Consider the following 18,469-nt stretch of genomic DNA (forward strand, 5'->3'; position numbering starts at 1 on the left):
TTAAAAATAAAAAATAAATAAATAAAACTATAACCAGCTGTAAAAATATTCACTAAAGAAGTTGCAGATGTTCCTCGGAGAGCTACTGAATATTTTGGCACCTTTGCTCTGTCACTGAAAGTAAAACGTGATATTCAATTACAGCTGTTGTGTGATTTTATAAAATGTAAGGCAGTCAAGACAAATAGGTACTGGATAGAACCACAGAGAACATGGATTAGGCAGGCCAAATTGGTTAAGGTTTTCAAAAGCACCTAAGAGATTTAGGAGCCTAAATCTTTGGGTGAAATCCTAGCCCCACTAAAGCCAATAGCAAAACTCCCAGCAACTTCAATGAGGCCAGGATTTCACCCTTCAACTTTCAATGAAACTTAAGCTCTCAAGTGTCTGAGCCACTTTGTAAAATGGGACTTAGGACCCTAAGTCACGTAAGTGCTTTAAAATTTTTTACCTATTAAGACTACAGATCAGAGCCACACTGCGTGATGCAGGAAGGTGTAAATTATCCTACCCTATTCCACTGAGAAATTGGAAACTGGAATGAAAATTCACCCCAAGAAAGAGCAAGCTGATATTTGGGTTTCCACCAGAAACTCCTGGCTTGTGGGTGTCAGGGAGAGAATGTTCTGAATCAGTGCACTCCCCAGCAGTTAGCCATACTCCTCTCTGAGTTCAAGGCAGGTTGTGGTTAGTTTGTGTTGCTTCTACTTCCCTCTGTAGTGAACTTACCCAATTTCAGACGCCTCCAGAAAACATCATGCCCATCCACAGAGTACTTTCCATTCCCCAAACTCCTTGATCTTCCTCTCCCAGACTCCTCAAAGGGACAGCCCATCTCTGGCTTCCTCTTTCTTCCCAACACATTATTTCACTCTGACCACGAGACTGAGATCCCATGCATCCAAGAATGCTGCCTTAATTCACCCTAAAGACAAGAGACATAACACCTAGCCAAGTCCAGAAAGGGAAGGAAGTGAGGCTGCATACAGATAATGGAATCAATCTATCAGTTATGGGGAAGAAGGCAACACTAATACAAACTGAGTTTTCTCAAAAAGACATTAGAAAGAGAATGCCTGTTCACAAAACACCACCAAGAGGAATGTAACCAGATTGTCTCGTGGTTAGAGCATAGACTGGGAATCGGGAACATGAATTCAAGTCCCAGGTCTTTCATTGATACACTATGTAACCTTTTTGTGTCTTAGCTTCCCCAACGATAAAGTGCAAATAATACTTAAAGCACTTTCAAAAAGTGAGTGAGAGCTTCAGATGAAACATACTATATCAAGTGTTATTACTGTTACTAAAAGGAAAGCCACATCAGTGGTGAGTGAACCTCCCAAACTTTTACTTGTTTGGGATTCAGAGAAACATTTAACAGTTCAAAGTCTTATCTGAAACTGACCCAGAATATGAGAGTCTGATGAATCTACAAAATTGAGTTGGAAGTCTCAGCTTTCTCACAAGGTTGCTAGCACAGCCTTTCCCACAGTACTTTAAGACTCCAGATTTCAGTCCCAGCCAGGAATCAGGAACTGAGATGTGCACAAGAAAGGATTATTATTAAAATAACCATGCATTTTTCCCAACACAAAAGGAGGGTTGCTACACATTCAGCTTCAGGGCTGGGAAAAGTTTTGAGTCAGTTTCTATAGACTGTTAGCTCACTGGAGCAAGGACCATCATTTACTCTATGTTTGGGTAGGACAATGGGGTCCTGACCTGGTTGAAGTCTATAGGTGCCACTGCAATATGAATGGTCAACAACATCTCAAGTTGTTCTCTTAGTTCTACCATTAATGCTCCCCAAGTCAACAGCTGTGATGACATTTATTAGCAACATAGATATCACAGCTGGAAAGCATTTTTTAGGTCATCTAATCCATCCCAAAGAAGTGCAGCATTTCTCCCAAAAGTATACTGTAAAATTCCCTCACTAAGCGGCATACCATAGACTCTCTGCAAAAAAAAATGTCCATCCAAGGAAAAGATGTTGCTGTATTCCGTAAAGTACTTAAATTTTGATATGCCACCAACTATGCCTGGCAAATACTGGATGGGAATAATGTCTACAGAAAAAGGATGTGCATGTCCTGGAGACGTAGAGGGGGCCCAAACCATAAAGTTCAAATCCAGCTCCAAACTTTCCCAAAGTTCATGACTGTTTGGGTGTGAAATTTTGGTTTCAGTATGTTTATAAAGAAGGGGAAGAGGGAACCTATTTATATGGGATTTTCCCTCCTTAACAGCATCCCAGCCCTCCTCAAACTTACCCACTAATGTCTGATGAGCAAAGACAAACAAGATCACAACTCCACAATACTTTAATATGGAATTGTTGTCATTCAGTCAAACTAAAGAATATCAGAACCTTTCACAGCTGCATCAACATCATCTATTAAAAAGGCATGACACTACACAAAGCTTTGTCTATGAAAGCCAAGAGCCTAAATCAGCCAAGGTTTGGAATGAGGCCATTTCTGAATTCTCATGTAAAATGATGCTGCCATATTGCTTACCTTCCACTGAGGTTTTCCACAAATTAACAGCTGTAGCAGACTCACAAGAAAACATGGGCTCCATCCAAGTCTTTATTCTTTGAAAATGATGTTTCTTAACTTTATTCTGTTCCATATGGAGAGGATGGGGGAGGGTGTGTGGAAATAACAGCCTAAAACCAAAATCTGAAAAAGAGATTGGGCACAAATCTAACATATAGTACAATGGAAAGAAAATAACTAACTAAAATAGCGAACGTGGTGGACCTGAAACCCCATTCCATTACCGTAGTGTGACAGAGTGGAGAATCAGACCCATTAAAACTATTTTTGAGACAGCCCTTAAAATCTGTGACTATCCTAACCACTTCGACAAGGTCCGACACAGTCTGTATTCTTTCCCGTCAAAAACCGCTAAGGGCCAACTCATTCCTATTTAAGTCAAAGATAAAACACCCAGGGACTAGAGCTAGAATACAGTTTGCCAGCAAGAGCAGAGAAAATTGCATATTTTTGTTGGTTTGTTGAGCTGCAACTGGGAAGGTGATATCAGGCTGTTATTGCTGGTTTCAAATCATTGTCTTTGCTTTTGGTTTGAACTTGAACATCAGCTGTTTTCACCAAGCACCATACTGAGTGATATAGAGGGATTTATTCTGAGTGACAAACAATGCAACTCCACTTAAACCGGAAAGTACTTTGATTTTCAACATGTGCAGATGGCTTGTAGAGTCACTTGAGACAGAGAGAACTACCAAGCTGGCAATAAGGTAAGAATTCTTAGAATTAGAAGACATTGATTCAAACACTGTGTTACCTTCTAGAGATGTGTGACTGACATTCTAATTAGGCTTGGCAGGGTTAGAGATTTTTACTGGTAAATGTCGATTTTACCACACACACACACACACACTCTTCTGTGGATAATAAATCTAAATTTACAGATAGTCAAAGGAAAAATGCTGCTTAAGGAGTTATTAGAGTTTGATTTAAGGATATTTACTTTGTATATTTTGATGTAATGTTGACAATTTGTGTTTTAACAGTTATAAAGCTTTAATTTTCTGAATCTCAACATCTACTGTCATTAAATAATTACCTGATCCACCTATTGACATGCCATAATTTTGCACAACTGTGAAAATGTAAATAGATAAAAATCTTTAAAAATACTCACAAATAAACATTGATATCCCTCAAAATTATCAAAAAATAAAAATCAAGTTCTGCCAAGCCTAGTTATTATAATATTTTGCATGTAGATACGGCTTTTCAACTGGAGGACTCTGATTTTACATAGTTTCACTACCAGTGTAATCCAGGTATATAGTCCATTATGGGTACTAATGTGTAACACCTAACTAACATTTGCGTAGTCTACACTTGGCTATGTTTACCCAGGAAGATGCTAAAAATCTACCTTACAATGCAAGTCTCAAGAAGATGCCTTTGCAAATGAATCACTTCTCTGAAGGGGATGCCCAAAATATGAAATGGAAAACAGCATCACCGATAAGATTAAATAATATTTGACTTACTTTGCAGATCCTCTATAGATGGTTTGAACTCTAGTCTTTGAGGCAATGTTGTCCAATGGATAGGGCATTAGACAAGGAGACCTGGGTTTTATTCCTAGGTCAGCCACTGACCTTCAAGATGACCTTGGGCAAGTCCCTTCACCTCTGTTCTGGTTCTCCTCTGCTTTGTCTGTTTAGATTATAAGATATCTGGGGTAAGGAACTCTGTGTTTGTACTGTGCCTAGCACAATGGGGACCTGATCTCACCTGGGGCAGTGCACACAGTAGTAATAAAATGCAGTGTGATGTGTTTCAAACATTTTATCAGTTACAGGTAGGAAATCAGCTATGTGAAAGGTAAATAAATAGCGCATGGAGCTTGAAATGTCAAATTCCCAAGTAGGAACTGCAGACTTGTATTTCTTTCAGATCACTTCTGTGACCATTACAATTCAAGAACATTTGGTCTGATCTTGCAGGAAGGGTTGTCATCGAGAACATTTGTAAACCATCTAACACCAAAGTATCGGGGCTCCTAAAAGTAACCAAAACCCACTTTACAGGATCTTTTAGGAAACCTGAACAAAGTGCTGCTAAGCTTTCCCAGTGCTGTATGGATGAGCTAAGACAAATGATCTCCCAGTTGTGATTTCAGTTGTGAACTGAGCAAGTTAAAACAATTGTGGGTTTCTTTGAACATAGGTTTCTTGTAATTTGGAACTGGTTAGTAATCAGGGATTTTGGGGCAGGGCAACTCAATAAAAAATAATAATTATTATATAGTCCTTTTCCTTGGTAAATCTCAATGCAATTTACAAAAGAAGGAAAGCAGCCATGTTAGCCATGTTTTACAGATGCAGAGACAGACACACACAGAGATGAAGAGTAAAATTTTAAAAAGTGACTAAGGGTCAGATCTTTAAAGGTATAATTTAGGCACCTAACTCCCTTTGATTTCAGTGGGAGTTAGGTATCTAAACACCTTTCAAAATCTGGCCCTAAATGACTTAAAAGCCTAAATTCCATAGAAAGTCAATAGAAATGAGGCTCATATATCAATCACTTGGATCTAAGTTTTTAAAAGTTCTTAAGTGACTCATCCAAGGTCACAGCCCATGTTAGTGTCAGAGCCAGGGATAGAACGCAAGTGTTTTGGCGCCCAGTTCAGAACACTATTCACTGGACCATGCTGGCTCCCTTAACCCTACTTTCACACCATCTACCAATACAAAGTTTGTTGCAAGCAAGTTGGCCTAGACCAGGGATGGGCAAACTTTTTGGCCTGAGGGCCACATCGGGGTTCCAAAACTGTATGGAGGGCTGGGTAGGGAAGGCGGTGCCCAAACAGCCTGGCCCCCACCCCCTATCTGCCCCCTCCCATTTCCCACCCCCTTTCTGCCCCCTCAGAACCCTGGACCCATCCAACCCCCCTGCTCCTTGTCCCCAGACCGCCCCCTCCTGGGACCCCCCATCCCTAACCAACCCCCCCAGTGTCCCACCCCCTATCCAACCCCCCCCCCCGCTCCCTGTCCCCTGACTGTCCTGCCCCTTATCCACACCCCCACCACCTGACAGGCCCCCCGGGACTCCCACGCCTATCCAACCCCCCGTGTTCCCCGTCCCCTGACCACCCCACCGCCAGAACCTCCGCCCCCTGCTCCCTGTCCCCTGACTGCCCCCCATCCACCCCGCCTCCCGCTCCCTGCCTCCTTACCATGCCGCTCAGAGCGGCATGTCTGGCAGCCACGCTGCCCAGCCGCCACACTGCCCAGCAGGAGCTTGCAGCCCCACTGCCCAGAGCGCTGGTGGTACGATGAGCTGAGGCTGTGGGAGAGGGGAGATAGCAGGGGAGGGCCCGGGGGCTTGCCGGGAGCTCAAGAGCCAGGCAGGACGGTCCCACAGGCCAGATGTGGCCCGTAGTTTGCCCACCTCTGGCCTAGACTCCCAGAGGTACTTAGGTACGCAAACCCCAGATGTAGGCAACTAAGTCTCGGTTTTGGCACCTAAATCCCAGTTTTAGGCTCCACTATGATCTACAAAACTCCTGCTGAACCCTGTAGATACCTACACTCAGTGCCTAAATTTTCAGGGTAAAAACTCCATCTAGGCCTATGTTCCAAACACAGAAAATGAGAGTCTTGAAGGATCTGAATGAAGCAACAAGTGGTTTGACAGACCAGAACTGTGAGGCCATTCTGTGCTGTAAGGAGTTGCACAAAACAAGGCACAAAGGTGGCTGAGGTACAAACAACCTCAATGTGTTGTTTGTCCACGCTCTAGCCATCCAGATGCCTATCTCCTGCCTAGCCCTCAGAGCAATTCACAAACCAGGGAAAATAGGTATTCAGCTGCCTAACTTGTGTGGAGGGCCCTATCCAATAGGTGTGTTGAGACGCTATCTACCAGATTATGTCCCTTTCAAAATCTGGCTGTCTTATAACTTTTATCCCAGTGGTTACAACATTCACTTGGGATGCAGGAGACCCAGGTTCAATGACCACCACTATCTGAGGAGAAGAAAGGATTCAAACAGTGGTCTCCCACCTCTCTGGAGAGCACTCTAATCACAGAGCTATGGGATACTCTGATGGGGGCACGGGGTTCCCCTCGATCTCTCCTGTTGGAGCTGTTCCATTGCATATAAATACTTAAAGAGTCACTGAGTCATAGAGCATGACAAATGACACTGTAGCCTGGTGCTTAGTGCACCCACGCAGGAGGTGAGAAACCCAGGGTCTGGTCCCCCTGCCCACATCACTCTTTAATTAGTTATATCGAGGGATCCCTACTTCAGACTATCCCATAGCTCAGTGACTTGAGCACCCTCCTAAGAGGTAGGAGAGCCTAGATCAAATCTTTTTTCCCTACCGAGCAGGGGCGGGAGTTGAACTTGGGTCTCCCATCTCCCAGGTGAGTGCTCTAAACACTAGGCTAAAAAGTTGTAAGGTGGGCACCACCTCCTCCAGCCAGATTTTGTTTTGTGCGGAGTTAGGCACCTGCCTAACTCATTCTCACAATAAACAACTCAGGTGCCCAAGTCACCTGACTCCATGAGAAGGGTTCCTGGCTGTGTATCACAGGCAGAAATAGGTGCCTTACTGCAGCCTGGACTTAGGCAGCTATCTCGGGGGCGGGCTTAACACACATCGTTCTCGCTTGCATCTCCCATTGGTTAGTTTAGGCAGCTTCTCTCCTCGTGTTCTGGTTTTTGTGACTCCCATTCCTAGACACCTCTCTCTCCCCATTCATTGTATAGGGAGCCTTGGCACCTAACTCAGGCTTTGTGAATCGCAATGTTGTTCATGTTGATTTTTTTAAGTGCCTAAAAGTTAGGTGCTGTGGTGCTGAGTATCACAATGCCAAAGTATCTTTATGAATCTAGGCCATTCTGACAACTGCTCTTCATATTCATGAAATGCATATTGCAAGTGGAACCTTCCTAAATCAAAGGACAAGTCTTTGGTCAAACAATATGGCACAATAAGAATTTGGGACATTCATAACCAATAAAGCATAAATATTCACCAATAACAGCACTTCCAAGTGATCCTGCAGGTTACCTACCCTTAAGGAAAAGGTTTTATTCCTTTTTTGCTCATCTTGGTATACCAAAAAGTTATAGGTTTGAGAAAGATTTTGACATTAACTATACAAACTGGGAACTGCCTTGTATTAACATCTGAGCCTCAAGCTGGGAATTGTCACCAGCTGGTAACAATATACTGATGCCATTATTGAGGGACTCAGCATCAGATGTTCTAAGCCTGCCCCTTGCCTGCTTTAATACTAGTTTCATAAATCAAAAATAACTTTATTGTCCAGTATTAAAATATATGATTTAACATCGGTCCATCTAGCGTGGCATCCCGCATTACCCCAGCACTGGCCATAAGTAATGTTTCAGAGAAAGGCAGAACACAATTCACTGTAGTCCCAGATACATGGGGGAAAGAAGAATCCCTTCCTGACCCTTGCATATTGATCACCAGATGGTCTGAAGCAAAAAATAGGATTAAATGTTCCAGTTTTTAAACAGCTATTGAAACAGAACGTAGCCATCTCTGCCATGGATTCCCCTCAAAACGCACTCAGTGTCACAAATGATGCCACTCTCATCTGCCAACTACCAAAGGCAATGATTCCAGACATTTTCAAAGGAACTGAATATGTATTTTGATGGAAACAATACTATGGGAAGTACAACTTACTTACAAGGAAGGAGATCCCAGGAGCTTGATCCAAAGCCCACTAACATCAGTTGGAGTCTTTCCATTGACTTCAACAAGCATTGGATCAGGCCCTAGAGGAGTTACCTGGTCTGCTTTTCCTCCCTATGTTTCTCTGCTCGCCCTGTCTTTAGGTTGGATTCCCCTCCATGAAATAATCAATCACATTTTTTAAAATTTCTTTTTGTGTGGATCAAAATAGACATCTGTGACAGGGAAGGACAAAAAGAGCATGATGCTTTCTCATAGTCTTCTTTCATTTTCAGACTCAGTACATTGGCATGGAATTGTATTGCCTACTTTAGAGTAGAAATTTTATAAACACTCAGCAACTTTTTTGTTTGTGGGGAGAGGGAACAATGGATGGCTAAGGGGACTGATAATGAGAGAATTTTTTATCTTTAGTTCAGCAAAATATGTAGCCCAAGCTGGTAGTGACCAAAACTTGTTCCATTTTGTTGACTATTTGGTGGCCTATGTGAAATGGTCTTAATCCAGATACTAGCTTTCAGATGCCCACATTACACAAAGAACATCAAGTTATTAGACAAAATAAGAAAAATAACTTTTTCAACAACTGCCTACAGTATACCTCTGCAGGAAACACTAGAGAACTATGTTTATGTATAACAATGACTAGTGGTGGGCAAAAAAAAATAATGTACAAGTAATCCTGTAAAACACAATTTTTTTACCCTCAGCTTGGAGGGGTAATCAGAAACTGTAAGTTTACCAGTTAGGGGCTCTATACTCAGTATATTATCTTCAATACCTAAGAATGGTTGTACTGTCAATGTCCTCCAATTGTTTCCAATAGCTGGTGTGGTTATTTTTGGCAGTTGGTTTGTCATGAATTGACACTTATTTTGTCAACAGATCTCAAGTAAAACTGCAGCCCCCTGCCTTGGAGGCCTTTCAGAAATATACAGATTACTCATTACGGGTTTTTAAGAACCTTCTAAGGTGGCACTTAGAGTTTGCATACCAATCAATGTCAATTGTCCTCCTACAACAGCTTAAAAATAAATAATTTAGAATGGGAGGAGAGAGGAAAGGAATGCTCAGAAAGGAGAAGTCATTTTTAAGACATTATGAGTAGATCTGAAACTGTTCTTATGAAGAAAAATTCTCTCATTATCTTAGCTGTCATTAGCAGTCACATTGTCAAAAACTAGACAGGTGAGATTTAAAACATTCTTGTACATGGTTTAGACACAACGAATCCTGCATCTTGGTAGGGAGTTAGACTAGATAACCGTTATGGTCTCTTCCAACCCTATGATTCTATGAGCAAACAGAATATTACTTGCACAAAAATAGTCATGCAAAATGGGTAACTGCAAGGCCAAAGGGTCTCTCTCTCACAGGTACTGGTTGAGAAATTGTCTACTTTGTGTATGCAATTATCTGATTAAACATGCACCTGGCAGCTCAGTTTAAGTGACTATTTTTGGAAACGAGGGGCCATGTGTTCTCTCTCTAAAAGGGCTAATTGTCAAACAAAAGAGAAACGCTATAAGAATTTGTATAATGTCATTCATGACATACATCCTAAAACACCACATAGTAAAATAAAAATTAAAAGTGTAATGTATAGACACACAACATGAAATATTTAGAATATAAGCCTAATAAGGACAGAGATACAGATCAGTGATTGGTGTCAGAGAAGGCTGGGAATTCTAAAGCCTAAATTGAGTAGAGCTACACGGATTTACACCAGCTGAAGCTGTGGCCTTCAGAGAAAAACTACACTATGTACAGGCTACATTTTAGGGCACACACACATGTATTATACCCCGGCAACAGAGACTAAGATTTTCAGAAGTGCCTCAGTTTTGGAACACTCACTACCCTTTTGTGTCTCTCAAGTTGGGCATCCAAATATGGAGGCACCCAAACTAATCAGATGCTTTTTGAGATCTTGACCTTAATATTTGAAGAGATTAGGTGCACACAACTAAGGCCTACAAAAGGAAGTTGGAGGGCAGAAGAATTAATGTGAAATGTTATAGCGTGAATGAACTAAACTAGATTGGGAGATGTGTCACAAGTTGTGTGTTTATGAGCTACCTTATCATAGCTGGGTTTTGGAACTATTTCAGCCTATGCTAACAAAAAGTTTTTCCCCATTGACTTAAATGGGAGCAAGATCAAGCCCTCGGTTAGTAAATAATGCAGGATCTCTGGGAGTTTTACATATACAGAAAGCTCATTCCTCCTTATACATTATTAGATCTCACCACTGAACCTACCTCTTATCAAACACCTTCTATGTAAACTTCCGGGAGCCCTTCATTTGGCAGTAATGACTTTAAAAGATAAAAGGCAAAGAAAAATAAATCTTAGAACACTTGCTTCAAGCCACACTTGACAACACATGTGAGAAGAAAGTCAGTTCCATAACCAGGGGACATTAAGAAACATCTCTCATTTCCCTCCTAAATAGCTGCTCTAACTTGTGCTGGGAGATAAACCACCTCTGTCCAGCCCTAGAATGTCTGAGGAGGAGGTATTCCCAGTCCTGTGCTGAGCAGAGTGTGGCCAAACCCAAGGCTTGGGCCCAATGAGTGAAGGTAATCAGTATCCAGCACATGACATGAGGAAGGATAGAACATTATGAACATGCTGTTGCTTAGTTTTGGCACATGCCCATCTTGACCTTCAAATTTGTTTAAACATAAAAATAATTATTAACTCATTTCCTGTCAGTTTCAGGGAAAATGTGAGTCTTAAAGAGGGATCTGAATGAAGCGGTATGACAGACCAGAACTGGGAGGCCCTTCTGTGCTTAAGGAGTTGCATGAAAAAAGGCACAAAGGTGGCTGTGGACAAACAACAATATGTACGATCAAGGTGTAGTAAGAATAGTGAGAGTAGATATACAATGACCTTTGAACTAATGGTCCTTTGAGCCTAATCTTGCTCTCACTGAAGTGAACAGTTTTGCCATTTCAGTGGAAATAGTGGTAGGGTTGCCAACCCTCCAGGATTGGCCTAGAGTCTACAGGAATTAAAGATTATGTCATGTCATGAAATCTTCAGGACTACATCCAACCAAAATTGGCTACCCTAAGTATCAAGCCCCATGACTTCAGGCACACAGAATATAAAAATAAGAACACAGGGAAAAGAGCATTTAAGTAAAGAGCTTTCAAGCAGAATCATACAGTTGTAGCAATTAGAGATGGGAAAGACCCTGTTAGGTGCCATCTAGTCCATCCATCTGTAAGGGCAGGATTGTTCCCTACAGTACATTGTCTTGCGCTTTATCCAAGAGGTGGCAACTCTGAGGGAAGGCCACAATAGTAGCATCCAGCATTGCCATTTAAACAGACAAAGACACATTTAAGTAACACAGATATTTAGCAGGAAAGAATACTGAGCTGGTTTGGTAGCCAGGCTGAACTCAGCAGACTCCTGTGTCTTTAACATAGTATAATTCAGTGACAGTAGGGCCTAGCAGAGAGTCTGCCAGAGATGTTGGGGCCCCACCAGACCAGCTGCCTGCTGCTGCTGGTGCTGCTACCACGGGATTGCAGGAGAAGGCTATCCCAGCTCTTTTCACACAAAGAGGTGATGCTAGCAGGGTGAGGGAAGAGTGAAGATGTGGCCTCCATTCAAAGTGGATCTTGTTCCTGAAGGGGAAGAAGTCCTAGGGCATCTCCTGACAGAGGTGTTACCCTGATAAGAACAGTAGTGCCCCCAGAGATGGCAGGAGACTTTTTGCTTCCTGCAGAAGATCTTGCCGTTAACTTGTTTCCCATATTACCAATGTTAGGAAGGGTATGAGAGATTGTCATGGGAAAGGAAGACATCAGGGCCTACTGGAAAGGTGGTCACTGGAAGGAGAGAGGAGGGACTGCTGGAGGTATTAGGAAACAAGAGAGATGATGGGGGGCCTAAAAAAAAAGTTAGGTTAAGCTCTGTATAAACATCAAGACTTTTCAAGCCTTTTCTGATCCAAATCTCCCAGTCTTTTGAGGTTCACCCATCATTAACAACACTCCCCATAACTTTCTCAGGCTTTCTGTTTACACAAGCTAGTGCTTTCATACATAAAACTTGAAAACGAAAACATTAAAGAGCAGCTGGCGCCTCATGGAAAGCTAATAAAAAGTCTGTTTCCAAACAGTCCTGCTTCTATATCATAAATTTCTGTATTTCTCACTCCCCTCATTCTTTATTACTAAGGACATTTGCATGAAAACAGAGACTTTGTTTGTTAAGAGTTCATCTGCTCCTGCTGTTTAGTTCCCATCTGAAGTCATAATTCCTTGGGTGTGACATCACTATTGCATGCTCTGGAAATGATTATGAAGTCACAAACAGAGGATTAGGACTTCAGGTGGGGAATAAACAGCAAAAAGACAGAATCATTCTTAGTGCCAAATCCAAGTTTTCACAGAGGCAAAACTCTCACTAACTTTAAGGGGACTTACCTGAGTAAAGATTTCAGGATTTGGGCCTTAGAGAGGAAAGATCTGTTTTCATGCTTTTGCCTTGATAAAACAAAAAAAGATTCAGGAAAAATACATAAAATAGAATACTTTCTAGATCGGGGATGGGATAAATCTTTGATAGAAGTCTTATTTGTAACTGGATCAGTAATTCTGAAGACATTTGAATCAGTCAAATAGTGCTCTCAGAAAAAACACAAATTATGAAAAAAGAAAGGGAGTACTTGTGGCACCTTAGAGACTAACAAATGTATTTGAGCATAAGCTTTCATGAGCTACAGCTCACTTCATCGGTAGCTCACGAAAGCTTATGCTCAAATAAATTGGTTAGTCTCTAAGGTGCCACAAGTACTCCTTTTCTTTTTACGAATACAGACTAACACGGCTGCTACTCTGAAACAATTATGAGTTTATAGCGTTTCATTAAATCTTTCTTCTGACATAAAAGTATTTACAGACATTTGGCCAAAGCCAAAAAACACCCTCACCCACCACCAAGCATATAGAGTAAATAGATAGATTATGGATCAAATACGGCTCTCATATGTGTAACTCCTCTGACGTGGCAGCCAGTGCAACTCCACTGGCCCACAGACTGTATATTTATTGTAGCTGACCACATAACTTCAGTGGAATTGCATCAGTGAACAGACTATAATCTGGCCCTACATTTCCCCAAGATTCTTTCAACAGTCTGTGGTAAGCATTATTTTACATGCCTGCCCAGCTTCCTCTGGCCGACCCACAGTCTACTCGGGGCAGCTGCTGCTGCATAGTAAGGACACGTATCCAGTTCATGCCTGCATTCCCTGATTTGGAGCCCTATATTCAATCCAATGCTGCCGCTGAAGCCTGGTCTCCTGATATTTCAAGGATAGCAAGTATTTATTCGATACCAATGGCTACTATTTAGTATTACCTTAAATAGCAGGGAGGATGTGGGAATGGGGGGGGGGGGAAGGAGGAGATTCATTTTATCCTTCCTTTGGAAAGCAAAATTCTCCTCTCAGAGTAACCAGTGCAATTTCATGGACTAATTTAGGGCTCGGCTGTGTATAGCCTCCACCGCTCAGAGCCCCAAGAGATATTGTAACTCAGGAGGAGCACTTAGTGAGCTGTAGCTCACGAAAGCTTATGCTCAAATAAATTGGTTAGTCTCTAAGGTGCCACAAGTACTCCTTTCTTTTTGCGAATACAGACTAACACGGCTGCTACTCTGAAACTTATCCTGTGCCATCCTTGTGGATACTGCAGCATGCTTCTCTCTCTGCACCCAATCAGTTCCTGAGGCACAAACCCTCTCAATCTACTTCTTGGATTGATGCAGATTATACAATGTCCTACTCAGCTCTTTGCATTTTACCCACCCATCATGGACCCGTGCAAGGGCCAGGGACAATCGGGTCTTTAAATGAGAAGACAATTTGGCCCAGAATATTTTCTCAGGTTTTCTGTAAGGTCTCAGTAACTTTTATAAATCGGGATAATTTACGATGATTGCTAAACATCATCATTTGAAGTTATACATGTTTGAAGAAGGCAATTTGGCAAAGTTAGTTTTTTATTTTTCTTTCTGCCACTCTCAATTTTCTGAAGTGGGAGAAGTTTTGAAAAGTTACAATTGAAAGAAGAAAAAAGGAATGAAAATGAAGCCATCATTCACTCTACTGTGTTCAGTGCCCGCCCGCCCCCCAAAAGTGGGGAAACAATTTGAAATTTTGAACATTTTTTTGTTTTCAAAAACCAAATCAAATTAAAGATTTCATTTTATTTTGAAGATTTCCTACAAACAACATTTTAAAATAAAAATATTCCTGTCCAAATTTTTTGCAGGGAAAAAAAAATTTTGTTTTAACCCAGCTCCAAAAATGAGACTGTAGAGTTTCCTGTGGTGAGCTCCAAAGACACTGTTGAGTCAGCGGACGAAAGCGACCATGTTACAGATGCCCAATAAGTTTCCTGATGTTACTATTAAATTTTCCCATAAACATAACTACAGAGAGAGTGCCACACACAAGTGCTTATGCGGTTTCTGGAAGGCGACACCACACTGGTGATGGGTTAGGGCCTCGATTCGCCAAACGTCTGCTTATGCAGATTGGATATGGGGGGCTGAAGGTAGGTGGCTATTACTACCTAATCCAAAACCACTAAGCTCTGAGGCAAGTTAAGGCTATCTATGAGCAGCTCTAACTTACACTACTGGCATAACATCCCCCATCTTATGCCAGTTGAGGATCAGACATAGATGAGCTCTGCTCGACCACACCATCCCCTCCTCTCACCGACCAGCTCTGCCCCTGGAATACCCCTTCCCCCAAACACTGGCAAGGCAGAAATCAGCCAGTCACAAGGCAGAGAATACCCCTGAACAGGTGGAATTCTTCGCTGGCCATCTCTGGTTGCATTAAAGCCACTTTCTACATTTGTGTGGCCCAAAATGGCCTTAGCAGACCAGAGAATCTGACTCTACGTCTGAAACAATTACTGCTCGACATACACAGCTTGCAATGCATAGTGCTCTCTGCCTCCCCCCGCCACCTTCACACTGTAATATAGCACAGTGATGACTAATAGCCTGCCTGCGCCATTGAAATGTTCAGTTTTTCTCCAGTTTTCTATAGCATAATGTAGAAGAAATTTCAGTTTCCAATTTCCTTCAGTTTAGTTCCTTGTTAGGAGCCAACAATTGTGACTGTTTTAGTTGGAATCTGAACGTAATCCCATCATGCTGTAATGGAATGCATGTTATTTAACAGGACAGCTTTGATTGTTTTGGAGAGAGGCTCATTTTTTTGGAAAGAAAGAGAGAAGAATATATCAAAGTTGATTGGCTGCTTTCCCCTATTTTTTCTGGCTGTTCTTTTTCCTCCTTGTATAAAATGTCAGCTACTTTGAACTGAGCAATCTTTCAAGAGGGCCACAATGCCAGTGTCATATGCAGCTTGCATAATAGAATTGGGTAACTCAGTTCTGTCATGTAAAGCATGCAGTAGAGTGAGATACACACAAGGCACAGAGGTGGCCAAACTCTGCTCTCAGTTACATTAGTGCACACCCAACAAAGTCAACAAGAATTGGGTCCAAAGAAATTAACAGCAGAAAGAGGCTCATAAAGCTCCTTTTACTCCTCTGTTACTTATCCCTGTAACATCTTACCCAATAGTACTATCATCTACAGCTGGCTGGGAAACAGTTTACCCATCCCATTAATATGTTTGAGAGTGAATTTTTCTCACTTCTCAAACCAGGGCAACAAGTCAAAATTTTGAAAATATTCGTGAACAAAAAAAATTAATTTCAGGTCAATTTAAATATTTCCTTTTGATCATCTCAAAGGGGTTTGTTTTGATTTAGACTTTTTTCTTTAAACAAAAAACAGGTCTTGTTGGTCTAATTAACTTAAATCCCTAAACAAAAAGTCATTTCAATTTGGAAAATTGGAATATTTCATTTTGAAAATGTCAAATGGAACATTTCCACAATTTTGAAACTTTTTTTTTTTAAGCATTTTTTTGAGCTGGGAAATTCATCGAACCCAACCCTGTTTTGGGAATGGCTTCAGTTTCAATTAATCAGCATTTTTCAATGAAAAACAATTTAATGAAAAATTCCTAACCAGCTCTGCTATCATAAGAGACTAAAGCAGCTTCCCCCTCCCACATCTCTGAATAGAGTCCTTCAACACACAAGCAAAGAATACACAAAAAGGGGATAAATATTTTAGTGCAACTAAAGATGAATCTGAGGCATGACTGCAATTTTTGTTGAGAACCTCTGTGGCTTCCTCTTCTTTCCTCAGTGCTTCCCTTAGGACAATTCACTCCAGGACATTTCCATTTCCTCAGAACAGTGCTAGCATTCCGTGGAAGAATCACTATTGTTCATTTTAAGGAGGGAAGTGGGGAAATGCTCCCTTTTTCTTTCCTTCTAGCCCTTCTTTTTCCATTTCCTTACTTTCAACTCAAAGTACAGTAAATGTCCAAGGTCTTCCTCCCACCTGGCTCCCTAGGCAGTTTTATTTTAGCCATGATTTCCTTCTCCTCTAAACCTCTAATTTTTTCCCGAGTCTGCACTGTCAAACCCTTACATCTTCCTTCCCTTTTGTTATTCTAGACATCCCAGGATCATTCTGTTTGTTCATTAGGACACACTTCCACCCACTCCACAGATTCAGTATTCTCCATCGCTGCTCTGCATAAATGCTCTTCATCTTAGCATTAGTCTAATTATTATTACTTCTAGAAGCTGCTTTTTACTCTTCATTATCAGCCCTCATCACTCCTCTGGGCTTTAAAATGCTTTATAATGTATATTCCTCCATGAGCAGAGGACAGGCTGTTGCAGCAGCAACAATTGCTACTCTGGGACTGTTTATTTCAGCTGATAAAAAATCATCAAACCAATTTGAAAGGAGCCCATCCTATGTTCCGGGTATCCTTACAGCCAGGAAGATTAGAAAATCATCAGTATCAACAGCAAGAAATAACAATGGTTCATCCCGCCATCCCTGCCTCACTCCCATAATGCTCCAAATGACAATTAAAGTGTCAAATAAAAAATTTACAATCCCTTCTTCTCCCAGGGCAACCTTCTCCTGCAAAGTCCTCCTGAGGAATAAAACTGGGCCTTGAAGCATGACCAGAAGAAAGGTAACAAAGCAAGGCTATAGCAGACCCAGGGGGAACTGAATTCCTTCCCAGCAACCCCCTCCCTTTTATTGTGAGAGGACTCCAGCTCAAGCACCTTCCCCGATCTCAGCTGTGCAGTGTGGCACAGACAGAGGCAGTCTCTGTGGTAACGGATCCCAAACAACTCAGGTTACAGTTAACACTAACAATCAAATCCTCCTTCAAGAAAGCCTTTCTGCTTGACATGTTCATATATAGTACTGCATGGAAGATGGCTCATATTTATGTTTTGTCTGGGCTTGCCCAGAAAGAATTTTACTGTCCACCCCAGAAGCTGAGCATGGACACTAGCTATCTGTATCTTCCACCTAAACCATTTGAAAGATCAAAGTCTACACCTTAACACTCACTTCATAAGAAATCATGTTTCATTACCCTGTGAAAGATAGGGGATAGTCTGTTTTCTCCACTGTCCTGCAGGGTATTCCTCAGTGGGCCAAACTCCCAAGTGCATGAAGCAAACTGATTTGGGTTATTTAGGACTTGTCTACGCTTACATTTTATAGCACTCTAACTTGCTGGCTCAGGGGTGTGAAAAAATCACCCCCCTGAGCGCAGCAAGTCTGAGCGCTTTAAAGCACTAGTGTGGACAGCTCCCAGCACTTGGAGCTAATCCCCTCGTGGAGGTGGATTACCAGGAGTGCTGGGAGAGCTCTCTCCCAGCTCTCTTGCGCGACCACACTCGCACTTCAAAGCGCTCCTGTGGCAGCGCTTGAAAGTTTCCAGTGTAGACATACCCATAGTATTAGAACCCAGATTGTCCCATCACTATTCCAGTGAACTACATAGGGTGATTCCGTATTTTGAAAGTGTGCTTGCAAGTGGAATGTAAGAGGATAGGAGGCTCACTTATACTAAATAGCAACAAGAAACCAGCTGCTTGAGCAAGGACTTAAAGGCTTGATGGTTTAACACGTTTGTTGCTGTCTTTGTTCAGTTATGAGGACTGTCACTTGTTTACGAGATCTGCCAGATACAATCTTTCATTCCCTGCTGGTACATAAGATAGCCTGTGCTTAGAGAGCACCTGCTGGGCCTATACTCAGGTTTCAATGGCAAACACTTAAGTGGTG

The 18,469-nt window shown here is 41.8% G+C and overlaps 1 long non-coding RNA gene across 1 annotated transcript in view; it reads right to left on the minus strand.

The window, feature by feature from the left end:
• LOC125633886 (uncharacterized) overlaps nucleotides 1-18,469 on the minus strand; it is a 253,517-nt gene that overhangs the window by 171,523 nt on the left and 63,525 nt on the right. The window contains exons 2-3 of the long non-coding RNA XR_007355722.2: nucleotides 2,523-2,687; nucleotides 730-925 (exon numbers count right to left, since the gene is read on the minus strand). This is a non-coding gene — a long non-coding RNA (uncharacterized LOC125633886). The remainder of the gene's footprint in view (nucleotides 1-729; nucleotides 926-2,522; nucleotides 2,688-18,469) is intronic.

The sequence above is a fragment of the Caretta caretta genome, chromosome 3 (genome assembly GCF_965140235.1).
Source record: "Caretta caretta isolate rCarCar2 chromosome 3, rCarCar1.hap1, whole genome shotgun sequence".
NCBI classification, from domain to species: domain Eukaryota; kingdom Metazoa; phylum Chordata; order Testudines; family Cheloniidae; genus Caretta; species Caretta caretta.